General features: G+C 34.7%; 1 protein-coding gene across 2 annotated transcripts in view; it reads left to right on the plus strand.

Annotated features, from left to right (window-relative positions):
• LOC120624123 (nephrin-like) overlaps positions 1-20,932 on the plus strand; it is a 269,981-nt gene that overhangs the window by 11,696 nt on the left and 237,353 nt on the right. The window contains exon 1 of one of the 2 annotated variants that reach the window (XM_039890480.1): positions 11,052-11,311. The exons of the other annotated variant lie outside the window; for it this stretch is intronic. The gene's annotated coding sequence lies outside the window, so the exon portion shown is untranslated. Of the gene's footprint in view, positions 1-11,051; positions 11,312-20,932 lie in introns of those variants that run through there. 2 annotated transcript variants of the gene reach the window in all.

Below are 20,932 nucleotides of genomic sequence, written 5' to 3' on the forward strand. Positions count from 1 at the left end.
TCTATATGAACCCAGTTTGCCTACTCAATAAATAATGAATAAAATAACTCGGCATCATTAGTTAGCTAATGCGAAGTCAACAATAAGCTCATACTCATACTTGAAGATAATTTTCAGCCAGTATATATAGTATTTCAACCTTGATAATAGAAAATGATAATCGTTTGTTGTATTTATCATTGAATATCGTACGTACTTCCATTTTATTTGAACAGATTATTATGGTACGTCTATATTGTATTGTTATTATACTACTCTGGGTTAAGTTATCAGTTCACTATCTATTATATTAGAATTGCTAACGGCCAAGTTGAATATTGGTTGGGAGCTATTGTTATTCTCAGATTTCAAATACTTGACTTTAAGGTCAAGTCAATGAATTTTGAAGCATCTGTTTATTTTAGGTGGTGGTATATTTAAAAGAAACAATCAGTATAATATAGTTGGATTCATCATAATCATATCAACCCATTACCCGCCCACTACAGGTCTCCTCCCACAATGAGAAGGGGCTAAGGCCGACCACGCTGGCCCAGTGCGGAATGGTGGATTTCACACACCTTTGAGACTCTCAGGTAATGGTGATGGAGAACTGTCAGGTATGCAGGTTTCCTCACAATGTTTTTCCTTCACCGTTGAAGCAAGTGATATTTTAATTGCTTAAAATGCACATACCTAACTTAGAAAAGTTACAGGTGCGTGCTGGGGTTCAAACTCGCCCCCCGAAAGTGAAGTCGAAGACCTGTTCATTGGACAGTTGGATTATAATAGCTCAATAACTAAAATACTCTGTTAAAGAACATCTTGGCAAAAAAATGTCAGATGTCAGTTGTGTAATGTGCAGGAACACATACGTGCTTAAAAGAAAAATATTATTCATTAACATTCCCAGTAAATTTATCAGTCTCTCTTATTCCTTTTCTCTATTCCTGTCCCCAACAGTGGGACATCAAAAGGCTGAAGATGAAGAAAATGTAACAGAATATCGTTAATCCAATGTTATACTAAACGTTTATATAAACATACTTGTTAATTTCAAAATTTAAATCACTATATTCGTACAAGATTAGCATGTCTCCCGCGCAAGTATAAAATGCAAAGTCGTGAAAGTGTTCTTAATTTTCAGGGCCAGGGAGGTCGAGAAAAACGGGAAGCTTAGTTTAAAGTGGGATGTCTCGGGTTTGATCTAGGCAGTGGAAATTTGGAAATTTATAATTCCTGAATTCTCTCTAGTCAGGTCTAGACACCATCGGGGGGCTTCCAAGCAATAAAGCGTTCCAATAATGTCGCGTAGCAACCGATTAGAGATATCTGTTTATTTTTTTTTTTACTTTAATAGACAAGCTCTTGACCACAATCCCATTTGATGGAAAGTGTAGATGTGGTCTAAGATGGGATGCGCTTGCCTAAATTCCTCCATCTAAGAAAGATTTGCCCGGTAATGACCACGCTGGGTAGGCGGGTCTGATCGCACCGGCGTCGCTGCTGCCAGATACCGCGCTTGCCTAGAATATGCTCATTCACTATTGTTTTAAAGATACCCAGGTTATATATATAACTTGATGGCCGATTGGCGCAATGGGCAGCGATTCCCATGACTGAACTATATTTGTGTGATGGACATGAATGTTTTTTAGTGTCTGAGTGTTAATCTGTATACTTTAAGTATTTATGTATATTATTCATAAAATACTCATCCGTCACCTATAACACATAACACAAGCTATGCTTTCTTTACTTTAGATGGCGATTATATTTATTTATTAACTGCCATATAACCCTATTAGGCTAGCCCGATACTATCTTAGACTACATCATCTCTTATAACTAGACGATGGCAGTGAAGGACTAATTTGCATTAAAATTAAAAAATATAGGACGCTTATCTTTAAAAACCAAGTGGCATATATCCTAAGGCTTCAACTTTCTTAAAACAGAAAAGGTAATGTATGCAAATGAGTATAACTTTATTCCCTCTGAGCTATTAGGGATACTTTGACCGTTTGATAAGTAACAGGGGGCGAGACCAACTTCTCATTGGGTTACGACTTCGTCGAAGTAATATGCAGATCTCTTTAAAGTAATAAACATTTCAGAATTTACAGCGTCCCTTTTAAGGATAACAGGAGTAAATGTTTCACTTCATCTTTATTAAGCTCATTTCATAATATCTCTGGCCGTTTTCGTTTAAGATGGACGTGGAAATACCTATTTTATCATTTTTTAAGTGTTTTATTAAAATTCCTGAGTGTTGGTTTTTCCGCACTTAGCAGATCCCATATATATTTGAAGTATCTAGATTCAAGATTTGGCAAATTAAAATTTACAAAATTCAAATAACCAAAGAAGACTATGATTTCTAAATTTTTTACAGACTAGCTGACCCGCGAAACTTAGTCATTCAACATTAAATCGGTTATTATAGGTATTGAAATCTTTGATGACGCTACAGTCGCTATAAGACTGATGTGAAAGACATATAATAATTTCGTCATCGAAGGTAGGAGAGCCGTAGCTTAATTGGATAAAGCGTTCAGGCCGCGATTGCCAGAGAGTCGCAGGATCTAACCCTGTCGGTTCCGAAAATTTTTATATGCATTTTAAATTTATAAAACCAAGAACCTAAGTGCAGCGCCACCTACCGGACCTAGTTTTATTTCCAAACTATAACATGATACATATATCCTTCAAAAACTTCCTGTCCCTCTCTCACATACCCAGGAACAGTGAAGAGTGAAGAATCAACATCGAAGGAACGCTTGAAGGTCAGTCATAGAAATTTCTGAGTCCTCTCCAGACTCCTTTTATCACCAGTAACGTGCTCACGGTAGAATATATATAAATAAAATAAATACTACGACAATACACACATCGCCATCCAGCCCCAAAAAAGGCGTAGCTTGTGTTATGGGTTTTAAGAAAGCTGATGAATATTTTTATGAATATAATACACATAAATACTTATAATATACAGATAAACACCCAGACTGAAAAACATTCATTTTCATCACACAAGCATTTTCCAGTTGGAAACGGCCTTGGACTCAGAAAGCAGGGTCGCTGCCTACTGCGCCAGTCAGCCGTCCGAAGGCCAAAATATGGCTCCGAAACAATGAACCTTTTGGAAGAATTTTTGATGAAGGACTGTTGACTTGTAGTTGGGGTCCTAAGGGCTGCTGAATTGTAGTTGGTAACCTAGGTGCTGGAGTGGAGATTTCGCACTGCACAAAGCTTATATTTGTAGGCCTTAGGTCTATTACCCCGGCTCCCGAAGTGATCGATGCACTGGCAAGAGGCACAGAAACGTGTAGTGTCTAATTCGTCTCAAACCGACATCTTCTGAGCAAGCACGTCCTATCTTAGGTCACATCTACTTTCCATCAGTGAAATTGTGGTCAAGCGCTACGTTAAAAAAAAACAGTCCTTTTCGTACGTCAACAGTGGATTTCTATTGATCAAATAACGAAGATGACGATGGTGATGAGGAACTGTACAGGTAAATAGAAGATGTAGGTAAAGTTTAAAAATGAAAAAGAGTCATTTAAATGAAATCGAAAAGATCAATTATCATTATGATATTGCAATATGTAGACGCAATGTCACTTTTTAGCTACGTGGTTATGAAAGTAGCAAGTCTACCTCAAGCTTGTAAAAGTATGATCCATAATATATTACATTCGTCGTCACTTACTGTCAAAACCACACCTGCGCCGCACCGCCTCGAGAATGGGTGACGCTTTGATAATTTCATATTTCGTTGATGCTTGGTTTCTTCGCAATGAATTTTATAATATTTGGCAAGTTGGCAGCATCTTTTGAGAAATTTAATATGTTTTGCCCCGCCTAAACTCAATATTGTTAGTTTTAGGAGTGCCACTGCGCCAATCGGTCGTAGGTTGACGACCGATTGGCGCAGTGGGCAGCGACCCTGCTTTCTGGGTCCAAGGCCGTGGGCTCGATTCCCACAACTGGACAATGTTTGTGCGATGAACATGAATGTTATAAGTATTAATGTAGGTATATTATTCATAAAATTATTCATCAGTTATCTTAGTACCCATAACACAAGCTACGCTTACTTTGGGACTAGATGGCGATGTGTGTATTGTCGTAGTATATTTATTTATTACTTTGACGTTTAAATATTTATCTAAAGAGGTCTCTTTATAATATTAGTATAAATTAATGCATGCTTTGTAATATCACACCTAGTAATTAGTTTTTTTCATTATTATTCCAGGAAGTTTGCCTACCGTATTTTTTGTCGTAACGAAATTATAGGGATGTAATGTTTCACATTTTTACTAATGAATGGCCAAATTAATTATAGGTAATTTATCAAACGTACAGGCGTGACCAGCGATACCGGGGGGAGTAAGGCCCGCGTAATGCCACATAATAAACAATTTAGGTAGGTACCGATTGTAAAGCAGCAGCCGTTATTCCAAGTGATCCGGGTCGTGAGTGCCATTTTTAAAATACCAAAATATAGTATGTAATTTGCAAGTATTTTTTTAGTTTAGTATAGAGCTTCCTGCAGCAGTGGTGAGCACTTTGGTTTTATGAATGGACGCCCGGGCTACGATTCCAGTGACAATTTGGGAACACATTATTTCTGAATTTAGTAAAGTATTTATACTCCACACTAAACGTACCTTTGGCAATGTACTCTCAACTTTAGATACTGTTTGATTTTAGAAATTAAGACAACTTCTAAAAAAAAATATTAATTACTACAAGTCAAATAATTCTTTAATCAAATAGGAACATAGATGGCACTTTTGATACGCTGATTTCATAGAAAAAGGTGTACAGAATAGTGAGTAGTGATCGCGATAACTACATTCGTAAACTTAAAACTAAAGCTACGAGGGTTCCAAACGAGCCATGGTCTCGAAGAAGCCCACAACAAACTTAGCCGGGTGTTCTGTTTGTTATCACCATCCCACATTGTCATTTGATAATATTTAAGAAGCAACCATTCACACCCTAACTTTTTAATCGTTTACGTAATCCTTTATACCATAATATGACTTTTCTAAAAGCTTTCGCTTAATACAAACTTTTAAATTTTTTCTTGAGACAAAATTGAATTATCAAAATTTAACAATTCAATTTTCAGTCAAAATATGCTGAGGTTGCTCGAAACGTGCTTATTGACAAAAACGTGCCGCCAAGCGGAAGCATTCAAATATTACTACTAACATCGCTTAGATCATCATTATTTTAATAGTTTTAGCCCTCTCCTTTTAGAATAATACGATTATCCTTTACGATTGTTTTAGTGACGACAAGGTATGTCATACGAAATTTTAATTTTATATAATACTGCTTTCCGCAATGGTAGTAGAACACTGAGCTCTTGCTATAACTTCTCCGTAATTATTATAATTGTGAAAACTGTCACTTATGGCACACGCCCGTTGAGTAATTATGTGAGTTCGAGCCATGCATAAATAATAGTTAAATAACATTTACAATCGATTTTAACTCAATTACTAGAATTGACACTTTGTATAAAACTTGCCTACACTGTATAGTATAGTCAGGGTATAGCTATATGAAGACATGAAAGTGGATGTCTTAATAAAATGGTTAAAAGTAATCTCCTTGCAAACGTATTGTATGAATCGTAAAATAAAAAAACACTTTCTAATAATTCTCGTTCTTCATAAGCTTATTTTTCTCAATATAGTTGACCTACAAAGATTTTTCTCTCAGGATTTTTTTAATATCTGAGAGACTAGGATCTTGTGAGGTGATGTATAACTTACCTAGGATTATACCACAGATGTTTTATAAATAGCAATTTTATTAGCTTTGTATTTTGTCTTCTGGGCCATTTTTCTGCGTAAAAGTGTTTTTTTTTTTTTTCCCGCCTACATTAATAGTTTACTAAGCTTATCATTGGATCTATATAATTCCTTTTAAAATTTTCCATCATTTGACGGCAAATAATAGTTGACTCTAATAACATTTACAATCGATTTTAACTCAATTACTACAATAGACATTTTGTATACAACTTTCCTACACTACAAGAGTCAAGGTATAACTATATGAAGACATGACAATAGATGTGATAATAAAACTGTTGCCTGGAAGTAGTCAGCTTTGCTCTTTTAACTCCCGCAAAATAGAAAAAAATATTGTTAAATGTTGATATTGGAAAATAGCAACTGCTGAGTTTCTTCTCGGTGGAAATGGTGGTAAGGGCACTATAGACAGACAGACATGTTTTAAAAGTTCTGATATAGTACTAGTAGCAAGCTTCTCATCAGAAAGAGGTAATTATAGCACAGACCCAACACGCTGCTTGAGTGAGGAGTAGTGTGAAGTTAGTTTGAATAACATCTGACTCGGGTCTTAACGTGCTCTGTGAGGCACGAGGTTGGACATAATAGGTAATTTACACTTCGGGACTCAACCCAGCAATCACATTCAGGAACTGATGATTTGTAGTTAACGTAACGATGCAATTTAATAAATGATGAACATCATGGACTAAGTCTGAGACGAGGAGGTGTTCTTAAAATTCCTTAATTTAAAAATGTAATCTCGTAACGACTGTCTCGTTGTATAATTTTAGTGTTGTCTTGAAAAATAATTCAGCTCGTATTATAAATATATGACATATATGACTACCATAAACCTAAAAGGTTCGCCCGCTACTGTCTTAGTCACGGAATAACTAAAAAAAAAATGCTTTTCCTGATAACGCACTTACTAACTAACGCTGGAAAACGTCCGCGTTCTAATTCTGATAAGGATCAAGTTTCCCAAATAAACTTTCATCTACATTCTACGTCACCCCATCCGCCTTAGGTTAGTAGCGTGGTGTTATAATAAAGCATATTCAGGTACTTTTATCTTCAATTTTATGACTGCAAAAAATATTTTTAAATCCTACTGGGAATTACAGAGAGCAAACACTAAAACAAACTCTTCAGATTTCTGGTGGGAATATGAAAAACACAAACAACCGCGAACGAGGTTGCGGGCAACAGCTTGTTTCCAATAAATAATTTTACTCTAACAAGAAAGATTCGCAATAATATAATTTGGAGCAATCATTCAATTATTGGTTCAAGTAGTTGAACTAAGTGGAAAAGTTTAAACTAAATTGTGGTTACGCCTAAGGATTGCGGAATAGATTGTAAATTTTATGATTAAAGCACTTAGAAGTCTAAAGTTATTAAAAAATAAATTTACCTTCCAGTTTAGTTAACTCTTGACTGTAATTATTGCCTCTGCAATCAAATTGCCTGGTGGGAGGCTTTGGCCGTGGCTAGTTACCACCAGTAGCGTGCAAAGAGGGTATGCCCAGGGTATGCAGATGATACAAAATTAAGAAAATCTCCAGTACAAGTTGTAAATACTTAAGGGTAAGCTTTTTATAGCTCTTACAATGCCTATCCTTAGGCTTTTTATAACTCGTACTGGAAATTATCTTCATTTTATATCATCTGCATACCCTGGGCCTACCCTCTATGCACGCCACTGGTTACCACCCTACCGACAAAGACGTGCCGCTTAACGATTTAGTATTCCAGCGCGATGTAGCGTAAAAACCTACTTCCAAAAAAAATCTCACCTGGGTACATTAATCTTCTTGTTGTCCTAATCCTAAGGTTTCCTGGCAGAAATTACTTCTAAGCGATAAGGCCGCCTTTTGTATTCTACTCCAGTGTTTGTGTTTCTTTCTATTCTTCCTTTATATTGCTAACTGTGTAGTGGTGTACAAATAAAGAGTTTAAATAAATAAAAAAATAATAATCTTGCGCCTTCACAGATTTTAATTCCCGTCTGAATGGTTTAAAGGGATCAATAAATTACCTGTGAGATAGTTAAAGTGCATAGATAGCAATGGTTACATACTTTGATTAAATTAATAAATTATTCATAAAAATAATTGAATTGATGTTCCTCCCTTATAAAATGCCAATTTTAAATGTTTGGATCCAATACATAATAAATTCAAATTCAAATTCATACAATTAACATGTTACACTAATGTTAGTGATGGTGATAACTGCATTCGTTAACTTATAACTAAAGCTAGGAGGGTTCCAAACGCGCCCTGGTATAAGAAGAGCCCACAACAAACTTAGCCATGTTTTTTTTGTTATCACCATCTCACAGTCTAGTTAATGTTGAGCTATGAAGTTAGAGCAATTCATACCCAAGCTTTTTTATCGTACATGTAATCCTTAATATTATAATAGGATTTTTTTATAAGAGTAAGTTGTATGTAAATTTTGAACTTATTGAGAAACATCTCAAGGATGATAATATCATAAGTTTCTATGTATATTAATCATAACATTTTCATATTAGTAGGTACCCATAACAGAACCTATGCTTACTTTGGGGCTAGAAAGCGATGTGTGTATTGTTATATATTAGTTTCCATACTATCACAAGATTCGAGGTTTGATTTCCAAGTCATGCAAAGATTATTAGACCAACCACAATCGAAACAGAGTGCTGGGTTTTTGTTTTAAAACTCATTCGAATAGACAGGATGATAACATATAACAAAATATTTCTTCTGAAATTGCGTTGCGCTTTATTTTAAGAATGTTTGTTATGCATAATACGTATCTATATAAGTTTTATTGTATGTGTTAAACGTTATGTTTCGTATCAGATTTTCTTCTAGTTGTCAAGAATTGAATCTTAAATGAGAAAGCCCTTCTGTGTTTGAGAAATAGTAACTTGCTAGTATTTCTGAAATTGGAATTGGGTTACTTGTCATTATTATACTTAATTAAATATTAATATCGTCTATTGTTTCAGTTAATTCCTTATTTGAATGCTTAACCAAAATTTGTTTTCATTGATGCCAATAGAAAATAATAATTCCCCAAAAAAACCCTCGTGGGTTGTATTTTCTCGTTTTTTCGCGAAAATTATATTTATGTTACATTTATAGTTTCAGCTTGACTTGCACTGGAAGTCTTTATTGTAATACATCAATCGACCACTTCAGTTACACGTTATCCAAATAGAATTAATCTTCACGTGTATTCATAGAGAAACATTTCAAATTAAGTTAGGTGCCTCCTTGCGCCTTTGCCCAAGATACTTGTTTAAAAGGTAGAGAGGTCGTGGGTAAAAACAAAACAGAGAAATTAATTTCACTCAGTGACGATGCGATTGCATTTGCCTATAAAATGATGGGGATTTTGTTTCTGTAGTCATCAAAACCTGAAGTTTAACTCTTGGCGAGTTTCACGCTCGCATCGTTGCTAATTCGCTATGCTGTTTTAATTTTATAATAGTTAGTTAGTTAATAGATTAATAAAACAACCATTATGCCATTTGTGACGTTTATTAATTAAAAAATAAACATCTTTGAGTTATTCGATCGTTTTGTGTACGCCTTGATTTCGCTCTGTAAAATAATTATAAAATTGAAACTATCTATTCAAGGTTCCGTGTAATCATCCTTTTTGATGGTTTTCAATATCGTAATTTATTATATAGATTATAATGATATTTTTTAATATAAAAAAGTCAGTCGAGAACGAATGATTTAAATTATAACCATTCATTCATTCATTATTATTTTCTTGCTTTATAATATGAGTTGTCCTATCTGCCACAAATTTTAAGTCTCAGGCCATTTCTAATGCCATTAAGGCCCAATATTTATTTAACGCAAGAGAAACAGTAGACAGAAATAACACGCATGTTCTCAAGACTGTTACTATTACATATTAAATTGATGTTTGAGTTCGTGACTGTATTTCAAAAGTAGTGTAGTTCAACTTTAAATATCGATGGATTTGAATCAATGAGAAACTATCGATAGATTATGTAATATAAGAAATTTAAAAAACCGATACTCGTAGATTTTAATTGCCTCGTAGGTCTTGTGTTACGCATATTTGACTAGGTAACACAAGGTCCTTGGTTCAATTTTTTTACAGGTATTTAGTTTATTGTCTTAAAACGATTTCGTGGTACGAAAAGCTAGCCAAGTCATCGATATCGGCTTTTATCGTATGGGAGCGGAGTACTGTCAGTGCTCTATTTCCCTCTTTCCTATGCGGGAAGAGGGTAGTACCAAGCAGTGGGACACTAAGATAAAATAGGATAAAGATTATGATTTCAATACACTGAAAGAGTTACTACTATTACTATTACTATTACTAGGTACTACTATTATTAGGTACTATTGATATTTAGGTATATTTATGGAGCTCATAGTTCTGTTGTTTGGAATGGTTTGCTTATTAGAACCGAATACAATAAAATGACGATTGTACCTTTAATTAGTAGTTTAACAAAGTTCCTATCTGATGATGCGTCCTGGAAATCCAGGTTTTCCTTCAATTTAAAGACATCTTAGGTAACTTTCGATTGCGAAGCCTATGTAGGATTTTAATTTTATTAATTTTTAATTATTAATAGGAACGACCAAAATCCAATAACAACACAACTAAGCGGAAAAAAACATAATAATTAACCAGTATTAAGTAGTAAAACTATCTACATTAACACCGAGTTCTCACAAAACTCCAGACACTCGCGCATGATCTTCATCCATTCATCAGCAAGCAAATCAAGATCAGATTTAGAAAAACAGTGTGCATATGTAAAACAATCAATTTTTCTTTTTATTAATATTTTTTTAAATATTAATTCAAGTGATGTAGAAATTTCAATTACCACAGGTCCCTAAATCGGTTTTGTTTCGTAACAATAAAATAAATATTCATCATCATTGCCGAGTTTGTTGCTCAAAACACTCATTACAGTAAAGGCTAACGCTTTTACTTAATTTAATTGCACGCAAAGTTTACACAAGCGGAAAATTCTGCGAGCGGTGTCGACCAAACTTCCCGCCATCGAAGATGCCAGACCAAATATTTTATTAAGAGAGTCGTTTAATACAGGAGGGTAGAAAAGTTGATATATTAATTAACTAGTGAATAAGTCCGCCAGGCCGAAGAGTCACTCCGTTCCACGCAGGCGCATTAAGGATCTGTCAAGATACGCCCTGAACTAGTGTGTATTCGGCATTCGGGTAAAGCGCACGACGTAAGGCCTGCGTTTCTCAAACTGCGATGTTTTATTCCCACACGAACAAAAAATCGGACTATCATGGATACGGTGTTAAAAGTTGTCGTGAACACGGACGAGTAGTGTAGTATTTATTTTTGAAGTTTCTCAATTTTTTTGTGTGTGTTTGTAAACTATCCAGGTTTTGTCACTTAGTTTTTAGGGATTCACGCGTTGTGTCATATACAGTGGTCGTGTTGTGTGCCGGATGATGGACGAGGAAAGTTTATCTCAGTTCACGGTGAGTGCGTATTTTTAGATTTCAAATCCGTTGGCGATTTTTTGATTTATGACCCCAACGTAATTTGTTCGACTTTTATTTGTAGCTGCGGAAAATTCTGTAAATATTCTTACGACAATGGAAATATATTGTATAATTTTAAACGCATCAAGTCTAAAGTGTATAAATAGTAAAGTTGGATTTTAAATTTATTTTAGTTGTAGACTATATTGGTTTACATTACGTGGAATATTTATTTTGTTACTTTATCGACTGTTAAAAGGCATTAAAGATCTCTTTTGAAAATAGAAAACGTAAAACTTAATGTTGAACATAAAAGTTGTTTTGAAATATATGTGGAAAGCACAGCAAATATATAAAACCGCTCTAGATTTTCATAAAATATAAAAATTAATTAAGGGTGTTTACTAATAAATAATTCTTTGAACACGAGCGTTATTAAAAATTCCATTTCATTTAAAAAAATTCGTTCACGAAAGGAATGCGAAAAATCATAAATAACGCTGCATATCCTTAAAATGTTGTGAAACTTTTATTTAATATTATTCTTTACGAAGTTTAGGGAACAGATTTCACTTTTCGTAAGCGATTTCGTATTCGGGAGAAATATTTTTTTGATGAAAGTTCGATGAAAGTTTTATAAGCCAATTATAGGGAATCATACGATCTCTTGAAGGTTAAATGTAGGTATGAGTTTTGTTTCTTTATTTTAATTTGACTTATTATAAGTGTTTAGCTGCGATTTTAAAATTCATAACCCCTAATCAATCATTATCATTAGGTAAGGGTACTAGAGCGCGTGGTAGGTCACCCATGCGATGGACCGATCAGAACAAATCTTCAGTGGCAGGTCCTTTGCATGAGTGTACCGGACTATCGGCAAATAGGGAGAAGTGGCGAATGATCGTGAGGCGAGTAACAACTACCAAAAACAATGTCACACCGTGATCACCACGACCACTCTGGCAAGAGTGTTACGACAAAGAAGAATCAATTATAGTATAACACACTGAAATTAGGGTGTAAGATGTCTGCAGCCCAAACTTTCTATTAGTCCATAACTAGATTCTCGAAGTAACCTTGTCGAAAATCGAATCCTGTACCTTATGGATTCCCCTCGCATATACATGCCTGAGAGGTCGTCAAAAATCTGATAAGGGTTTGATTATAATCTACCCTTATTACCATTTAGATGGGTTTCTCCACTACGAATAGGCAAATGCTACATAATTGAATTAGAATAAAATTTATTAGCTATGGCACATCAGTCGTGGTAGTATTGTCGTACTTAATAATCTTGGGAATGCGCGTTATATTTAAAATGGCCAACTTTAGTCAGAATTGTAGAATTAGTTTCTTCTTCTTAGTCGTTCAATCTTGGCAGAGTGGTCGTGGCTGCTGAGATGAATTTCATGGCGCTAGACATCACTGGATTGCACGCGCGTGTCTTCTCCACTTTTGGCGGTTGGTAGCATGTCGAAAACATTCTACCACAGTTGTCTGGGTCAACGATTTCACCGTATCTATCCAACGAGTAGGTGACCGCTCTGTTGCCCTTTTTCCTTCAACCTGTCCTTGCACCACCAATCGTTCAATCGACCCCTCATTCCTTGAGATGTGGCCAAAAAACTTGAATATGCGTAACTGCACCGTAGACGAAAGTCGTTCCTTGATATTCAGTTCTTTTAAAATGGAATTGTTGGTGCGGAATGCATCCAAGGGATCTTTAAAAGGCGTCTCCAGCACCACATCTCATCAGAATTAGTTTAAGATAACTGAAAATATAGGTACATAATAGTAGTAAAATTATGATTTGCTAAAGAGGTGATGAGTCCTAGTAGAAGCGCAAATAAATATTTCACGTTAAGTAACTTTAATCCAAGCTTATAAATGGATGGGAAAGTAGCTGTAGGGTATTATTTAGGACGATGATAGTGACAATTACCAACAACAAAGAAAAGTGTATTATATCTATATATATGTATTATATTTCCACAAACTCTGTTTGATAAGATTATTTTATTAAAAGAAGAAAAGACTGACTTTTACATTTATTCTGCTCCAGTATTCGTGATTTACAGACAGCCGAATGGCGCAGTGGGCAGTGACCCTGCTTTCTGAATCCAAGGCTTTGGATTCGATTCCCGCTAGTGGAATATGATTGTCAGATCTCTGTTTATTTGTGTAATACTTATTGTATTTACATATATTATATTCATAAAAATATTCATCAGTTTTCTTAGTACCCATATTACAAGCTATGCTTACTTTGGGGCTAGATGGCGATGTAGTATATTTATTCCGTATTATTAGTATTTTAGGATGTTTTGCTTTTGAAGGTCGTGCGTTTCATGAGATTGTTTTTCCCATACCTTTGCCAAATCTAAACATATATTATACCATTCAATTTTAAAAGGATTTGATCTCAAATATCTTTTGTACATGATTAAACTCAAAACAGCAAATCACTTGCAAACATTAAAGTCTGGTAGTTAATTAAGTACTTATATTATGAAATACTCTATATTGAAGTATTAAAAAAAATAAAACTACTGCGCTGTCAGATTACATTGACTTAAACGTTACTACTCTATGGAAGAGTCTCCTATTTTAATTTGTGGAAATGTTAAAAGTTGCCACTAAGCTCTTAAATTCAAATTCAATAATGTTTTATTCATGTAGACCTTATCACAGGCACTTATGAAGCATTCATATATTTAACATATTAATGATGGTAATATCTACATTCGTTAACTTAAAACTATAGCTAGGAGGGTTGAAACACGGCTTTGTCAAAAAAAATTAAAATTCATTTATTTCAATTAGGCCCAGTTTATAAGCACTTTTGAAACGTCAAATCAGTCTGTTTGTAGTGTCACCAGTTCGGAAGGCATATTCCAGAAATGAAGTTCCACAAGAAATTTAGCCAGGTATTTATTTTGTTATCACCATCTGCCAGTCGAGTTAATATTCAGCTATGAAGTTAGATAAATTCATACTGCTGCAAGCTGTCTTATCATACATTTAATCCTTACTAATATAATAGGATTTTTCTATAAGCTTATAATTTAAGCCAGGGATTTCTCAACCTACCTAATTATCTTGACGAATTTCAATTCAGTATATCAAGCCATTACCGGCCCACTACAGGGCACTGGTCTCCTCCCATAATAAGAAGGGTTTAGGACATAGTCCACCAAGCTGGCCCAGTGCGGATCGGTGGAACTCAATTTGAATTTTAATTAGATTGTTATGAACATCAATGAAATTCAATTACAGCTTTTTTCTCACGTCTGTATTTACCCATTTGCATTATGACTAGTTTTTCTTGCTACAAAAAGTTTTTCTATTAATATTTTGCTTGGATTTATTGTCGAGGTAGCCTGTTCAAATAGATTTTTCTTGAAAAGACGACACTTTTTATAAAAGCTTATTTTAGCACTATTGTATACGAGTAAAGACTTCGAAGAGAAAAGAGTCTGAAATAGACATTAAAGTAATGCTGAATTATTTTTCTACTGAATAATTATTTATTTATTTTACCGCCTGAAGACTTAAATTTTAAACCATGCGTGTTATCAGTGATGGAGCATGGTCACCTAAAACACACACACACACAGTCTCATAAAAAAACTCAGTCACGAAGCCAAAATAAGCAGATCCGTTCAAAAACAGCTACCTACAAAGCTAAATAGTGTGGCAATCCTGAAATGGAAAGCGTAGTTTTATAAGAGCCTAGGTAAACTAGTAGTCGCAGGGTCACTAGACACATGGACACCGTGGAATCTTAAAAGTCTAGTAAAACAACTAAAAATAACAATCATAACATCTGGATTTAAAAATATCACATAAACAAAAGTACAATTTAACACCGGAGGTTATCGATATTTATAACTTGTCAACTTTCTTATTAAATTTATCACGGAACGTAGGTACTCGTATCAAGGGAATTATTTTGTTCAGTCTCAAAACAGTTCTTTTCGACGTTTGCGTGTTACAGCTCACTCAGTTCGATTTGAAATTCAAATGACGACAGCGTTTTGTATCAGATTTATGATTATCGAAATATTTTGCGTAATTTAGTAAATACTTTCTTATATACATTAAATATTGCGGTGAATTGCGATGTTATTTATGGTAAAATTTTCATTAATTACCGGCAGACAGGAATAAAAGGAAAATTAAGTTAAGGTTAAAGAGAAGTTTGAGTTCAAAAAAATTATATGCTGCTACCCCAGCGCCATCTGTCGGGCTGATTTGTGAATCTAAACCATCCAGGGTGCCACCTAAACACATACCAAAAAATTCATTCGAATCGGTCCAGTCGCTTAGGAGGAGTTCAGTGACATACACGCGCACATAAGAAATATATATATAAAGATATTACAGGCCCAATTTAACACTTTGAAAATTAGATGTTTGTGTTAGTTTATCTGTTTTTAATTAGCTACCTATTTTTGGCCAAGCCACATTCTCTCGTTACCGCATACGTCTTCTGTAATCAAGTTGAACGTATGCTAATGCTTTATCAATGCGAAATTTTATCTCAGTTACAACCTTAGTTACCTTAAGGAAACATTAAATTAACAATTTTATAATATTAATTAGTGTTTTTACCTACACCTGAAGGAATTATCGATTCTATAAATGCATATTTTTTGTTTCGAAACCGACCTACAGACGCTATAAGACTTATGTAAAAGGTATATGCTAATTTCGGCATCAATGGTTGGAGAGAGCCGTAGCTTAACTTTAGCGATTGCCAGATAGTCGCAGGTTCAAATACTATCGGTTCCGAAATTTTTTATATGCATTTTAAATATAACATTTAATTAACAAATACCTACGTATTAGGAATCGTACTCGTAATCATAATCATCATCTCAACCACAGGACGTCTACTGCTGGCATAGGTCTTTTCTAGGGATTTCCATTCCTATTGGCGTCCGATTGGCGCAGTGGGCAGCGACCCTGCTTTCTAAGTCTAAGTCGAATCCCACAATTGGAAAATGTTTGTGTGATGAACATGAATGTTTTTCAGTATCTGTGTGTTTATCTATATAAAATAAGTATTAAAATATTACCTATTCATAAAAATATTCATCTGTCTTTTAATGCCCATAACACAAGCTACGCTTACATTGGGTGTGTGTATATTGCCGTAGTATATTACACAGTTGGTAATGTGTAGGTAAATCCTTAATAACCCCTTTCTCAACTTATAAACTATAATTAAAACTGCGTGTTATTAATGTTTAACCTTATTTGTTTAAACTATCCGCGGTTCACTGTAATAAGTTAAATTTATACATGAATTCAAACGTAAAATTAATTCCGAATGCCAAACCAAGAATTTGAATTATATGAATACTAGCCCAATCTCGCGGTGTTACCTGCGTTAAATAAGTAGTTTGTTTGTAAGGACATGAAGGAAGGACGATTTTTGGTGTACAAACCCCTAATGTTCCTGAATTACATGTTAAAGGGTTAAAAGTATCCTATGTTACTGTCCGTCATATCAAGTAACTCTGTGCCAAAAATCAAGTCAATAAGTTGATTAGATGAGGCGTTAAAGAAGGACCTACAACCGTACCTTTCGTATTTATATTATTAACTTTGAAAGCCGACTGGCGCAGTGGGCAGCGACCCTGATTTCTGAGTCCTTGGGCTTCGGTTCGATTCCCACAACTGGAAAATGTTTGTGTGATGAACATGATTGTTTTTCTGTGTCTGAGTTTTTATCTGTATATTATAAGTATTTATGTGTTTTATATCCATTAAAATATTCAACAGCTATCTTAGTACCCATAACACAAGCTACGCTTACTTTTGGGCTAGATTGCGATGTGAATATTGTCGTAGTATATTTATATTTATATTAAGTGTCGTATAGTCTGGAAATGTTTATACTCTTTATTTTTACACCACAAGATGGACATAAAAAGCAGAGGCAGATACTGGTAGTAGTAGGAAGGCAAAGAAGGCCTTATCGCTTAGTAGCGATCTTAGGATTAGGTTTTATTGTTTCTGTAATTGATTGATAGCGTTACAGTTCTTATATTAACGTATTATATATATTTTTTTAATTTAGTATATCTACTATGAATTATCTATGTATTTGTATATATACATTTTGGTATTTATTCATATTTATCAACACTCTTGGCACTATCCCGTTTTATTGCTGAAAGTCCTGTCTACATAGGTTGCCTGTAAGAGATTGCTTGCCGCAATAAGGCCGCCTTTGCATGTCTACATTGTGTACTGTACACTCCTTACTGTTTCTTTTCCTGTATGTTATACGTGCAATAAAGTGTTTCTTCTTCTTCTAAGAATTCATAAGTAAAACTAAGCTTGGTGCGGGCCAACATTTTAACATTTGTAACAACAGTTTGTAAACGTGGAAGGATAAATTATATCTTTTCTATTTTTGAATTCGGTCACAAATGAAATCCGAGTCGTCATATTGTTACGTCATACACTATTATACCATTCGATGATGTGTGGAATGTTAGTGTGGGTGGTCCCAATTCGGTTACATTTTCCGTTGCCTTTGTGAACTAATTGATATTAACAACCTAGACAGCTGTTAATGAATACTGTCGGCCTACTATTTGTTGGTCGATAACACTAGGCGTTGTGATAGAAAATTTCGTAGAAGAGCGTTTTGTTTTTATCCTAGGGAGTACTACAGCCATGACTATTTATACCGCTAAGCAGCATTCCGACATAGGCTCATCAATCTCAACACTTATTCCTCAGGTTTGTGGACACAAGACGTTTTGAACTCATCATCACATCAACGCATTACCGGTCCACTACAGAGCACTGGTCTCCCACAATGAGAAAGGGTTAAGGCCGTAGTCTACCACGCTAGCCCAGTGCGGATTGGTGGACTCCACACACCTTTGAGAACATTATGTAGATCTCCCAGGCGTGTTTCCTCACGATGTTTTTCTTCACCGTTGAAGCAAGTGATATTTTAATTACTTAAAACGCACATAACTAAAAGTTAGAGCTAGCTGCGAGATGGGATTCGAACTCGGCCCCCGGAAAGTGAAGGCGAGCTCCAATCCAATGCGCTATCACCGCTTATTTTATAATTTATAACTATACTAGCTGATCCCAGCGCCATCTGTCGGGCTGATTTGTGAACCATCCAGGGTGCCACCCAAACGCATACCGAAAAATGCATTCAAATCGGTCCAGCCGTCTAGGAGGAGTTCGGTGACATACACACGCACACAAGAAATATATATATAAAGATATAATAACACTATTAAATAAAAGTTTAAGATGACTAACATTAACTGCTTCGTTATTTCAGTATTAAACTACTATGCACGACTTGATACGATCGATTTCCATCTCGGACCGAGATTAGGTTAGACTAGGATAGTAAAATCCAATATTTTACTCTTAGAAGTTCTGAGAATTACCTGTTAGTAATTAAAAAAAAACTTTAAGCACACTTTCTTGAAGAATATACACTTAGGAATTTAAAGTATGTGAACCTAAAGTTTAGGCTCTCAGGTGTTCATCAGTCCGTCAGGACAAAACCTTTTATAGTTAGTGATGACAAATAATCTCGAGGAAGACGCAAGATGAAGATAAAGTCGGTCAGTGCGCTTTTTATGAGCTCTTAATATATTATTAACTAGATATGTAGCAACATGTCCGTACAAGTTCAATATCATCACATAATAATTGATGATGCAAGAGTTCTAAATAGATATTAATTAAAACGAAGAATTCCACTGCACTTGACCCGCATATACTTTTGATTGGTAGCCGGTTTGACTACGTTTACATGACGTCCGCTACAATTAATAAACAAATTTTTATTGCTGTTGTATTAATGGACCGGGAATACAAGTAACACGTGTAATGCCACGCCTGTTGAGTAGAATAAAATCATTTTATTTTCTTTGAATCATTACAATAACTTAACAGCAATAAAATATTAGTTGTGTGCTTCGGATCATAGAAAGTTCTGCAATTGGATAAATTATAATATGCGTCGTACGCAGGAATATTCTAAGGACTTGTTTATTAATTAAAAAACCATCACAAATTCTCAAATCAGTAGCTCACTTATGAACAAGGGTCTTTAATTCATAGAGATGTTAGAACTAGGATCCACGATGCTAAACTCTTAGATATCAATACATTTTAAGGTTTTTAATTGATACAGGAATTGAGTGCTTAGCACACAGCGATTTTCTTAACGGAAGCCATTAATGTTATAATTTATATAATTTTGTTTTTACCTTCCCTTGGAGGAAATATAATATTAATCAATTTTTAGTGTGAAAAATTTTCGGAACCGGTTTCGGTAATAGGCATATATTAATTTCGGCATCGGTAAATGAGAGCCGATGAGAGAGAGATAAGGCTTAGTCGTAAAGCACTCAGGCCGCGGTTGCCAAAGAGTCGCACGTTCAAATCCTGTCGGTTCCGAAATATGCACTTTAAAATTTATAAATTTTGTTCATTATTTTGCGTTGTACCGCATATTGTAAAAAACATTACAAAGATTACTTCATTTATGCTGCACCGACTTGAAATAAAATTTCATTAAAAATATATAGGTACCATGAAATAAATGCACAAAATTTAACACTAAATTCTATTTTACTTCAAAAAGATTCTATTCTACACCGAAATAGGCTTAAAATGCATTAGAATACCCAAATGCACCGCGCACTAACTTTAAACTGCAAGCAAAATTTATTTGCGACATTAGTGCTGCAATGTAAACGAGGTTTTAGGCGTGTCGACTCATATGCAACACATATTAAGCAATTTGTCTCGGATGTTTGTCGCCAAACGATCGTTAACAGTCTTATTGCACTGAGAAGATAGAAACTTGTTGGTTTGTTCATTTTCTTTAACCATTATGCATTTAATGAATACTCGAAACTGCCGTAACCTCGTTTTAACTACGGACCCTGGATATACCCAGCTAGTTTGTTGGCGTCTTCTTAAAGCAGTGCGCTTGGAACCCTCACTTCAGTTTTATGTAAACGTATAAAAACCTTACCACTTCACTACAATTAAAAGTTTAAAATACGCATCAAAAAGGCCTACTTTAAAGAGAAACTTAAATAATTAAAGTTAGAATTTGAGTTTGAGTTTAGATCACTAGATTCATGGTTCGATTGATAAAGTTGATCGGAAGAACACAGCATCGCTAACATTTCTCGCAAGACAGCAACAGCTAAGTTTCTCAGCGGCTTTTTAATGGTAAAATCTGCTTTCCGAACCGGTAGTAGAGTTACTAAAAACTGTCTTTTCAAAAGTGTTTATCCATTGATAGCCTACCCTACCTGAAGTAAGTTAATTTTGAATTTGAATTTGATGAAATAATCTATGAAGTTGCGTTTTTTAATCCAGAAGCTACTGAGCTCTGACAAAAGGAGATATTAACCGGTAGATAGACGGAAAAACAAACCTATATATGGATGTGATATATGGACAGGCGAACGTACGTAATTGTAATTACACAGAAGTTAAATTTACTTCCCTTGGTCAACTACCCACTATTTCAATTCCTCATAATCTTAAAACACTGAATAGAAAAGTCGTTTTAAGAAAAAGAAACCCACGGAAATATGTTTA

The sequence above is a fragment of the Pararge aegeria genome, chromosome 5 (assembly GCF_905163445.1).
Source record: "Pararge aegeria chromosome 5, ilParAegt1.1, whole genome shotgun sequence".
NCBI classification, from domain to species: Eukaryota; Metazoa; Arthropoda; class Insecta; order Lepidoptera; family Nymphalidae; genus Pararge; species Pararge aegeria.